The sequence below is a fragment of the Balaenoptera borealis genome, assembly GCF_965194805.1.
Source record: "Balaenoptera borealis genome assembly, chromosome: 20".
Taxonomy (NCBI): domain Eukaryota; kingdom Metazoa; phylum Chordata; class Mammalia; order Artiodactyla; family Balaenopteridae; genus Balaenoptera; species Balaenoptera borealis.
This window is the reverse complement of record NC_138879.1, coordinates 56,986,473-56,996,785: the sequence shown is the minus strand read 5'-3', so window position 1 is coordinate 56,996,785 and position 10,313 is coordinate 56,986,473. Positions and strand designations below refer to the sequence as shown.

The 10,313-nt window shown below is 43.1% G+C and overlaps 1 long non-coding RNA gene across 1 annotated transcript; it reads left to right on the top strand.

The window, feature by feature from the left end:
- The first annotated feature begins 291 nt into the window (after window positions 1-291).
- Window positions 292-6,110, top strand: LOC309618241. The gene is made up of 2 exons (XR_014238363.1): window positions 292-2,720; window positions 3,098-6,110. It is a non-coding gene; the product is annotated as an uncharacterized lncRNA (long non-coding RNA).
- Window positions 6,111-10,313: the final 4,203 nt, after the last annotated feature.

Below are 10,313 nucleotides of genomic sequence, written 5' to 3'. Positions count from 1 at the left end.
AACATTTATTTGAAAACTGAGTAATATTAAAAAACAATCTTCATCACTGAGCACTGATTTGCTAGCATCCTTTTTATTTATTTATTTTAACATCTTTATTGGAGTATAATTGCTTTACAATGGTGTGTTAGTTTCTGCTTTATAACAAAGTGAATCAGCTATACGTATAGTTTCTGCTTTATAACAAAGTGAATCAGCTATACGTATACATATATGCCCACATCTCCTCCCTCTTGCATCTCCCTCCCACCCTCCCTATCCCACCCCTCTAGGTGGTCACAAAGCACCGAGCTGATCTCCCTGTGTAATGTGGTAGCATCCTTTTTAAACAAATATTTTGGGGACAATTACCAGCCAACTGGTAATTAGAAAAAAAACAATCAAATGCCAATAAATGCAATACTGCTTTTGGCCGATGGCCAATAACCATTCAGAAACACACTGAAGGTGATTTCACTCTACTGTTGAGTTTGTGGTATAATACAGAACATTCCACATGTTTATCCCTTCGATAGCACGGTCTAAGAAAGGGAAACCCATGGTCTCCACAGTGAGAGCTGCTCTGTGTGGCTGGGACCCTCTAGACTCGAACAGTCAGGATGTGGTTTGGGGACTAAGCATAGGGTAATATTCTCCAGGTGTGAGAAGTCCAAAGTGGGACTCAGTTGAGTTCAGAAGAAGGTACATTTTGACTTTAATTTTTGTTCATAAAGAACACAAATTGGGTCTCCAGATGGTGCCCTGTAGACATAATTAAGAATTTCAATAAATCACATGCCAGTGACAAGGCAATTATTCTTGGGCCCTCCACCCCTGCCTTGTCAGGTGCGGGGAGAGGCACCCAGGCATTCTTTCAGGTGTTCTCAAACAGCACTGTGCTATCTATTAGGGGCCTGAAGGGGGATGCCGCCATTCACTCCTTGCTGTCAGCCAGGACAGATAACAGGTTCAAGATGTCATCTGGTGCTGGGATATTAGTCCTCGCGGCTGCCCTGCACTTTGTATAGTCAAAGAGACTCGGAAGAGAAAAGAAAAAAAAGTGTTACAAGGCCATGGCCACATAATTGCCACAGTTTGAGATGGAGAAAATTAAATGTGCCCATTAAGTCTTTGACTTCCACATCACCAGGCAACCTGCTGTACATTTTTTCCCACTGAATTCACTACCTGATTGTTGTTTCCGAAACAAGTATTCCTCATCCCTTTGTTCATTTAATGTGTACATATTTCAATGTCCTTCAAACCTGAATAATGTATAAACCTCTTTAAAACTCCCAAGAATATGTCCACAGACACATCCAGGGATACATGGACAAGTTTGGGAAACACTGACTTAAGAACTTAAAATGTGATTCTATGAAAATATCTTATAATGCAGAATAATCAATGCAAAATAGAAATAACTTTCATTTTTTAAATGGGTAAAAATATTTTCTAATATTTTAATGAAACGGACAACACAAAATGTTAAAAAGTCTCTTTAGTTTGAGAAACTGCTGTTGTATTAAATGCTCTCTACGTAACAGATACCATAATAGGCCCTGGGCCTACAAAGCTCTTTAAGGACTGTCCTGGTCTCCAAAAAGAGAAAGAGGGTCACAGAAGGTCTCCTGTGTCCTTATGAAGCCTGTGTGTAGTTTTGCATTTGGGTCACCTTAGTGGGATTACATGGTTCCCCACTCCATTGTGGGTTCTTGAAACAGAAACCAAAATATTCTCCAAGTCTTGGAAAGGACATTTTTCAGCTCTAGGGTCTTCTCCCTCTACGGTCAACTAGGATCTTACATGAGTTTCCTGTGACTGCTGTAACAAATGACCACTAACTTGGTGGCTTAAAACAACACACATTTATTATTTTACGGTTCCAGAGGTCAGAAGACTGAAGTCAGTTTCACTGAGCTAAAGTCAAGACATTAACAAGGCTGGTTCCCCCCCGGAGGCTTTAAGGGGGAATCTTCTCCCTCACTTTTGTCAGCTTCTGGAGGCTGCCTGCATTCATTGTCTTCTGACCCCTTCCTCACGTGACTCAATCTTTTGCTTCCATCATTTATCTCTTACTTCCCTCTGATCTCCTTTATCCCCCTTGTAGGATCCCTATGATTATACTGAGTGCAATAGGATAAAGCATCCCAAGACCCATAAGTTAATCCCACCTGCAAAGTCCCTTTTGCTACATAAGGAAATATTCTCAGGTTCCAAGGATGAGGATGTAAACATCTTAAGGGTCATTATTCAGCCTACCGCAGAGCCTTAGGACCCAAATCTGTTTGTTTAGTCCTGACCCCTCACTTCCCGGTTCATGTCATCAACCATACATCCCAAGTTGACGCTGACATCACTTCGTATGAAAAGTCCCAGACCAGCTCATCTTTTCTTCCCCCTAAAATCTGTCCCACAACCCAGATTTTCTTTGTCTTATGCCTTTCACACAGCTTTGGAGTTGTGTTATTCGAAAACTCAATATGCTTTCTTTATCCCCTATATGCTCTCTGTCCTCTAAGACCCGACACTTTGCCTTTGAAACGCCTCCCAATTTACCCCTTTGCTCACCTCAGTTACAACCAAACTCTCCCCATACCAGTCCAGTGTCCTGCTAAGAACTGCATGACATTTCTAGTTAGGTTTTTATACCTTTGAACTAGTGTGCTTTTTACTGAAGTTAGTAGTAGCCAGAATAGAATAAAATTTAGGTCAAAAAATGTTTGCATGGGGCTTCCCTGGTGGCGCAGTGGTTGAGAATCTGCCTGCCAATGCAGGGGTCACGGGTTCAAGCCCTGGTCTGGGAAGATCCCACATGCCGCGGAGCAACTAGGCCCGTGAGCCACAATTACTGAGCCTGCGCATCTGGAGCCTGTGCTCCGCAACAGGAGAGGCCGCGATAATGAGAGGCCTGCGCACCGCGATGAAGAGTGGCCCCCACTTGCCACAACTAGAGAAAGCCCTAACACAGAAACGAAGACCCAACACAGCCAAAAATAAATAAATAAATGTTAAAAAAAAAAAAAAAGAGTATACTTCAACCACTGGTAAAAGAATAAGTTAAAATGAATAAATTGTGCAACTATTAAAAAAAAAATGTTTGCATGAAAATTGGTAGAATCTGTGGCAAACCCTAAATGAAAAATGCTGGCATCTTTCCAGAGTTTTATTTTTCTTTTGGAATGCCTTTGATATGTCAAGCAGACACTACAATAGATACTGACCTGTACTTCAGAGCTTCTCCACACTGGCCCATCACACTGTGCACTGCAGTGTGTTCTTTGAAACTTTCTCCCTATTCCTATCCAGGGTCTTAATCACAGGACAGGGTCTTCACATCTTCCTCTCCTCTCATTCACTGACACAAAATATTGGCACTCAGTTCCACCCTCTCCCATTTTTAGCAGGTAGTTTTATCTCCATTATTAAAATAGCAATCTAGAATAATGTCTCCCAAACAAGCCTTGCTCTTAGTGAATCTAAGATGCCACACTCTTGGAAGCCCTTGATGACCCTGCCCCATAGAACCCTCAGAAACCAGCATAAGACATGCAATAGTCAAAATATGTGATTTAACAGTTTCTTGGTTGAACGACTTGCCTCTTCCTTAAGTTCGGAAATTCTTCTAGGACAGGAACTATGGCAACACATAGCAAATACTATTACATAATAAAGCTACACAGAAGCATTTGTACTTATACTTCCAATGTCGGTAAGGAACTGGTCTCAGAATTTAACTAAATTCCTACCAGCCATAAGCAAACCACACTTTTGTAAGTAATGGATATTTACAAAGAGTAAGTTTAGTCTTTCAAGCATGTAAATTCACTGTAACATCAATTTTCTGGGATTTGTTAAACCTGGCTCATTATCAATCTCTTAATCCTAGTTCTGTGAATAGTGCAAACCTTTAAATATGAAGTTTCCATCCCTCCATTTTAATCCATAATCTTAGCTGTTGTATAACAGGAGTAGCATACACTGTTAATAATGGATTTCTGTCTCTATCTCACACACAGAAAGAAAACTATGCCTTTATTTAACCATTTACTACCTAAGGATATACTTTGAATTCCTGTTTATACAACCTCCAGAATTTGTTCTTCATTGGAATTCTTATTGAACCACCTGTAAATTTTAATTTCAAAAAGGAAGGTTCAAACGCATCTCGGGATAGATTTCTGCACTAAGAGTGTGTAAGCATCTGTGTTTGGGTATCAGGAAGAAGCAACACATCTAACTTAACGCTTCATTGGTTTGAGATATTAGGTCTTCTCCAGAGTTGGCTGAAGTGTCAGAACAACAGAATTTACAAAAACTTAAATCTGTCTTCCTTTCCGAAATTCCTTTTATTAAACCCACTGATATTTTCTTGAAGTCTTAAAGACCTGCAAATGAGATCATACATGAAAAGTTCTTTATAATGAGAAAGAAGAGCAACATTTAAAAAAGTCTCAGCTAACCTGTCCCTTTTTATCAGTAAGCTGGTCTCTTTTCCCGTACCACGTCATCCCGCTGAGCCACGGAGCCCACTGTCCCCAGGAATAAGAAGGATGTGAGGTAGGAGTATGGGAAGTAAAAGACCAATGAGGTAGGGGGAGGAAATGAGACATAAAGCCAGTCCTCCACTCCCCTGGGGCTGATTCAGAAGGAGGGGAGGTTGTAGAAATGTCCATATAAGTGTGGGGAGGGACTTCCCTGGCGGTCCAGCAGTTAAGACACCACGCTTCCACTGCAGCGGGTGTGGGTTCCATCCCTGGTCAGGAAACTAAGATCCTGCATGCCATGTGGTGTGGCCAAAAAAAAAAAAAAAGTGTGGGGAACCCTGGAAGGTCAAGATTAGGGCCCTGCTTTTCCCACTGTGCTCTGAAGAAGACCATAAGCTTCTAGGGGAGCCATCATCAAAGGTGCAGCATTGATGGATGGAAACAATTAGAAAAATGGACCTGAGCTACCACTATTAAAAGGAGTCCATGTTCTAGATATGGTGGGCAGGGAATCCGGATGTTTCTGCATCCCCAACGATGATGTCAACATGCCAAAAGCATCAGGGGACTGAGGTCCACTGGATATGAAATGGAGACACAGAATATCGGAAATTAGTTACCAGAGGTTAAGAACCAAGATCATGTGCTGCAGCTATGGGTCCCCACGACGTACCACAAACGGTCAGTCCTCATCAATAGATTAGACCAGCCTGGTGCGAGGTCAGCACACAGCTCTCAGGCTCCTCCTGTCATTGCCAGGAGGTCATATAAGTGTCCCCATATGTATGGACAGAAGTGGGGGAGGGGAGATGAAACTGAGAGACTAAGCATTTACCCCCAAAAGATCTGATAAGTATAAAAAGACGTTAAGCCCCCAAATACTGAAATATTAATTGGTAAGTTTAGATACCACGCTCTGGCTCCAGCCAGAAGATAGCAGGTAGGGGCTTATTAGAAAAGTCTATCAGTTATAGAAAACAAAAACAGCTACCCTTTTTTGTATATCTGAAATCTGAGTCGTGGGGTTTTCAAATTTTCTACCTCTCTGCATACCGGTAAGGTTTTTATTTTCGGCATTATTAACACCCAATATCAGAACGATATACATCCTATATACATGTTTAATAAATATTTGTTAAATGACTCAGCAAACTTCATTGCTGACCCAGTGGTATACCGTTATAGAGGACAGTAAATGCCAACACCTCACCCCATCCCCCTTTTCCTCATTAGAAGCAACCATAAATACATAAGAGAATTGCCTGGGATGAGTTCCTTGTCAAATAGGCATGTTGGAGCCATCCCTCATAAATGTTGAGTCTAAAGAAAAGTGTTAAAACAGCATATATAATGGGCTTCCCTGGTGGCGCAGTGGTTAAGAATCCACCTGTCAACGCAGGGGACACGGGTTCGAGCCCTGGTCTGGGAAGATGCCACATGCTGCGGAGCAACTAAGCCCGTGGGCCACAACTACTGAGCCTGCACTCTACAGCCTGCAAGCCACAACTACTAAGCCCATGTGCCACAATTACTGAAGCCCACGCACCTAGAGCCCGCGCACCACAACAAACAGCAGCCCCCGCTCGCCGCACACAGCAACAAAGATCCAGTGCAGCCAAAAATAAATAAATTTAAAATAAAAAAAACCCAGCATATATAATTCTCCAAGACAGGGACTCTGACCTCATTAAGAGCATTCAGTAAAAAAGACTTCTGTCTTTTCTCTCTCTTTCCTTCCAACCACAATTGGAGAGGAAGGAGGAGGGCAGGGGAAAGAGAGGGAAGGGGAGCTGCGTGAGAGCAGACCACTGAGCCCATCCCTTCTCCTGCCTAAGCCCCTGCAGCCCACAGGTTTAGCCCACCCAGGCAGGAGGCAAAAGACAGAGGTTAGTAGGCATGAGATTGCAGGCTTTAAACAAACAGTACTGATTCTTCAGAACTCAAATGAGACACTTCAGAAACCCAAAAGAGACGGGAAAGCATGGAATCTAACTGAGATGTCATTAAACATCCTCGCTGCCCAGAATACAGAATGTGGTTGGGGAGGTTATTAGAAAAAAGAAAACCGTCTCATGCTTGTCCCACAAAGTTTAGAGTCCTCAATAAACTGGTTATATGAGGCTCACGACTCCTACATCTTACGGTCACTTTGAAAGTTAAATGAGGGAAAAATTATGAGACCTATTACATAGGAGGCACTTAATAGATGTTACTAACATTACTCTTTTCTTCTAAACGGTTTTTCACATATATTTACCTTTATCTTCTTTGATAACATAGTCATTTACATATAAATTTGTAGATACAGTCATTCACACAAAATTCTTAAAATAAATTTATATTATTTATACTGATGCATAGTGCATATATGTGTGTGTTTAAGTGAAATGGCACCACCACCATCATCCTCTCCTTCTTCCTAGGAGACAAGTCTGCACATCTCTGTCTTGACTCAGAGACAACATGGGTCTACAGTTGCTTAAGGAAAAACCAAGGAATTTGGGTCAATCTAGCCAAAAAAAAAAAATAATAAAGTATGAGTCAATGCACAAAATTGGTAATGAACACAGTCTTTTGAGAGATGGCTAAGGGACCCAGTCACACTAAAGAAGATGGTTCCCATTGGCGGTAGTAAAAGTTGGGTAAATAAGAATTGCAGTTGGAGGGTCAAAACTTGATCATTCTTTCCTTCATTCCTTCTTTCTTTCCTTCCTTCTCTGTCTTTCTCTCCTTTGTTTTTTCTTTTTCTTTAACACCAACAGGTAGGTTTTCTACAAATGAAATCTCACTGCGAAGTCCAATACTTACAGCAGATAAAGGCAAAACTGCTCCGGTCGAAGCCGGGATGAGAACCCAGAGCTTACTCTGCTGAGACCCAGTGCGCCTACCCCAGAACACCTAAAATCCCTCAAAAAGAAAAAACACCACCACTCTGGGCAGTGCCAAGCCATTGGAAGTTCTTAAATAGCATGGTGGTTAAATAAAAACTCAACATTCCAAAAAGTCAACTTGGTAGAAGGGTGACACATGATGTAGACGGGACAGTAATAGCCCTTGGGGGGCCGGGGGGAGTGTTTGCACTGTGTCAACAAGACTAAGCTAGAACTATGTTTCTCAGAATTCTCTTCCCAGTGCGATGCCACGAGAGAGTCCTGGGTGAGATTTGGAAGGTAGAAATGATGCAGCACCCGTGTTTATGACTGGCTGCTTCAGGGGCTTGTGGCAGCTGAACGCACATGGCCACGTCTCCTCCTGCAGCTTCTGTAACTGCTGGACCAGCTGCGTGTTTAGATCATGGCACAGGGCTCCAGCATGTCAATCGTTGCCCCCTCTTTCTCATACTTCACGTCCATCATTCGTTCCCAACTGCTTGCTCTACTGAGTTCAAGCTACAACACCAGAGACAGATGCAACAGACGTCCGCAGACTGCTTACCCAGCTTTCACCATGTGTTGAAGTCAAGTCCCCGTAATGAACCCCTTCTTCTATCCCCGCCTAGTGCCTCTGCCCCTCTGACAGAGCCTGGATAATGCATTCAGACTGATTGCTGCAGTAGCAGGTGGTAACCTCTGGTCATGGTATATTAATTTTAAAATCACAGTGATTCTTCCAGGTGAGGTGTCCATTTGGACATGGCAGGCTGAGACTCCAGGATGTAAGAGCTCTTGGTACTGATTTAGGCTTCTTAGGCACTGACATAAAGAATAAGGATGAGCAAAGAGCCGTGGGTCTTCTGAGAGAAAAGGCAGAACAGCAGAAGGCTGAGAACACAACCCTGGGGACTTTCCATAGCAAGAAGCAGGAAGATAGACATCAGTGTGGGACACAGGACAAGTCAGAGATGGGATGCCCGCCTAGGGGAGCAAGTGTCGCGAAAGCAGCGGAGGTGAGATTAAGGAGGAAAGGCTTGGTAGCCTCAAAGACTCAGAGAGGTCAAGGAACGGAATCTGCAGCGCACGGGAAAGGACCAACACTGGACTTTGCAGGAGCAGCCGCCGTGCAGGCCACGGATGCCCTGGCACGCAGGAACTGGCACACACAGGCAGCCCGGCTGACCCGCGCCCATGCAGCGCTGGGCTGGGGGCTCTCACTCCGCACCTGCAGCGGCAAGGCGGCTTTCCTCAGGTTCACTGCAGACACTTGCCCTTACCATGGGGCCCAGCAGTGTATCAAAGCATCTCTCCTTCTTCTCTGAGAGTAGGAGAAATGTAAGAAAACTGACCCAAGGGGTTGAGGTGGGAGGTGGGACGATGAAAAGGAAAAAAGAATACACTGCTTTCAGAAAATGGTAACCTACTCATGTCACATTTTATGTTATATGTCACAGGTGATTTCACTTAGCTATTCCATCAACAAATATTTAAGTCCAAATTGTGCAAAACCCTTTCCTATTGGCTGTACGGTTCTGACTGGGAAAGATTTACCTGATCATCAACTAACCTCTGTGAAATTCTCATCGGTGGTTTTGCTTTAGAGCCATGTCCAAGCCCCACAATAAGTAAATAAACTTACTGTGCCCCAAAGTAAATAAACATCTGAAAGGATGGTGGGTAAATGACTATTAAATGGAGAAGATAAAGCGTACAATTTCCTAGGTACAGAAATTCTAACCCAAGCAAGGAAACAGCTTGTGGTGGAAAGAAGGTGATCACTCATGTAATTTCCACTGAAGTCTTCTTGAACTTAACCGCCTATTACCCCATTAATTATCTTAACAGCTCCCAACCTTTCTCCCCCACACACATGATGGATGTCATGTGTGACCCATTACCGCGGGAGGGCTCTGAGTCATGCAGGACCCCCAAGCACGCGCTGTAACTCCATGACTTTGTCAGGCTCACGGAAGCATATTGGAATCCAAGTGAGAGATGGATTTTGTTTTAATATAGAGAGAACCTCCAATCTACTCAAATACTGGGTTGGCCAAAACTTCGTTGGGTTTTTCCGTAAGATCTTATGGCGAAAACTGAATGAACTTTTTGGCCAACTCAGTATATTTTAAAAAGTAAATGATCCCACATATTAACATTAAAACGCTATTATTAGCGACACATTTAACAGGTGATGAAGGCAACAGTGTTTTGCAACTCCAGAGCTGAGAACTGGTGGTTTACAAAAAAGAAAACTAGCTTTCCTTCTGAGATTTTAGAAGACCACCTATACTGCCAACATGGAAGGCACAGGCTGTCCCACTGACTGAGGAATCCTGCGTCTTGGATAGCTCCTAGCTGATTTAGTAATTAGCCTCCCAAAACCACGACCGCAGCCGCTCTCTGGCATCTTTACGAGACCTCCAAAGCACCTGGGTGTAGAAGCTGAAGATATTCTTTGTTCTAGAAAGGCCAAATCTTGGGCGATGGAACAAGTTTGGATAGATGAAGCTGTAGAAAAGCATACTTTCTCATTGGCATCTCTTCTCATCCAATCCTCAATAAAAGTCTCTATTAAAACACCAAATAACACCAATGCAAAGAGAACAGATGTGGAGAGCAGAGGTTAGTCAAGTTCACACCTGTGGGTCAGCTCACTCCAGGTTCTCCTTCCATGTGCAGGGAAATCAGACTCTTAGGAGTTAAAGATCAAAAAGACTTCACAGCTCATTGGATCCAGCCCCAGACACCAAAGCAGGCATGCCCTGGGTCTCACTTTGGAGGGTCTGGTTTTGTGAGTTTGGGGTGAGAACAGCTTTCTCTGAGATTGCATTGCTTGGGCAGAAGGAAATTCTGATCTCCCAAGGAAGGAAAGGTGGGCACTGTACAAAGAGGAAGAGTTTTTAGATGTGCAAAGCCCTTTATTTTCAAGGGGCTCAAAGAAAATTTCCCATGTATACTGTTAAGGAAAAAAAAT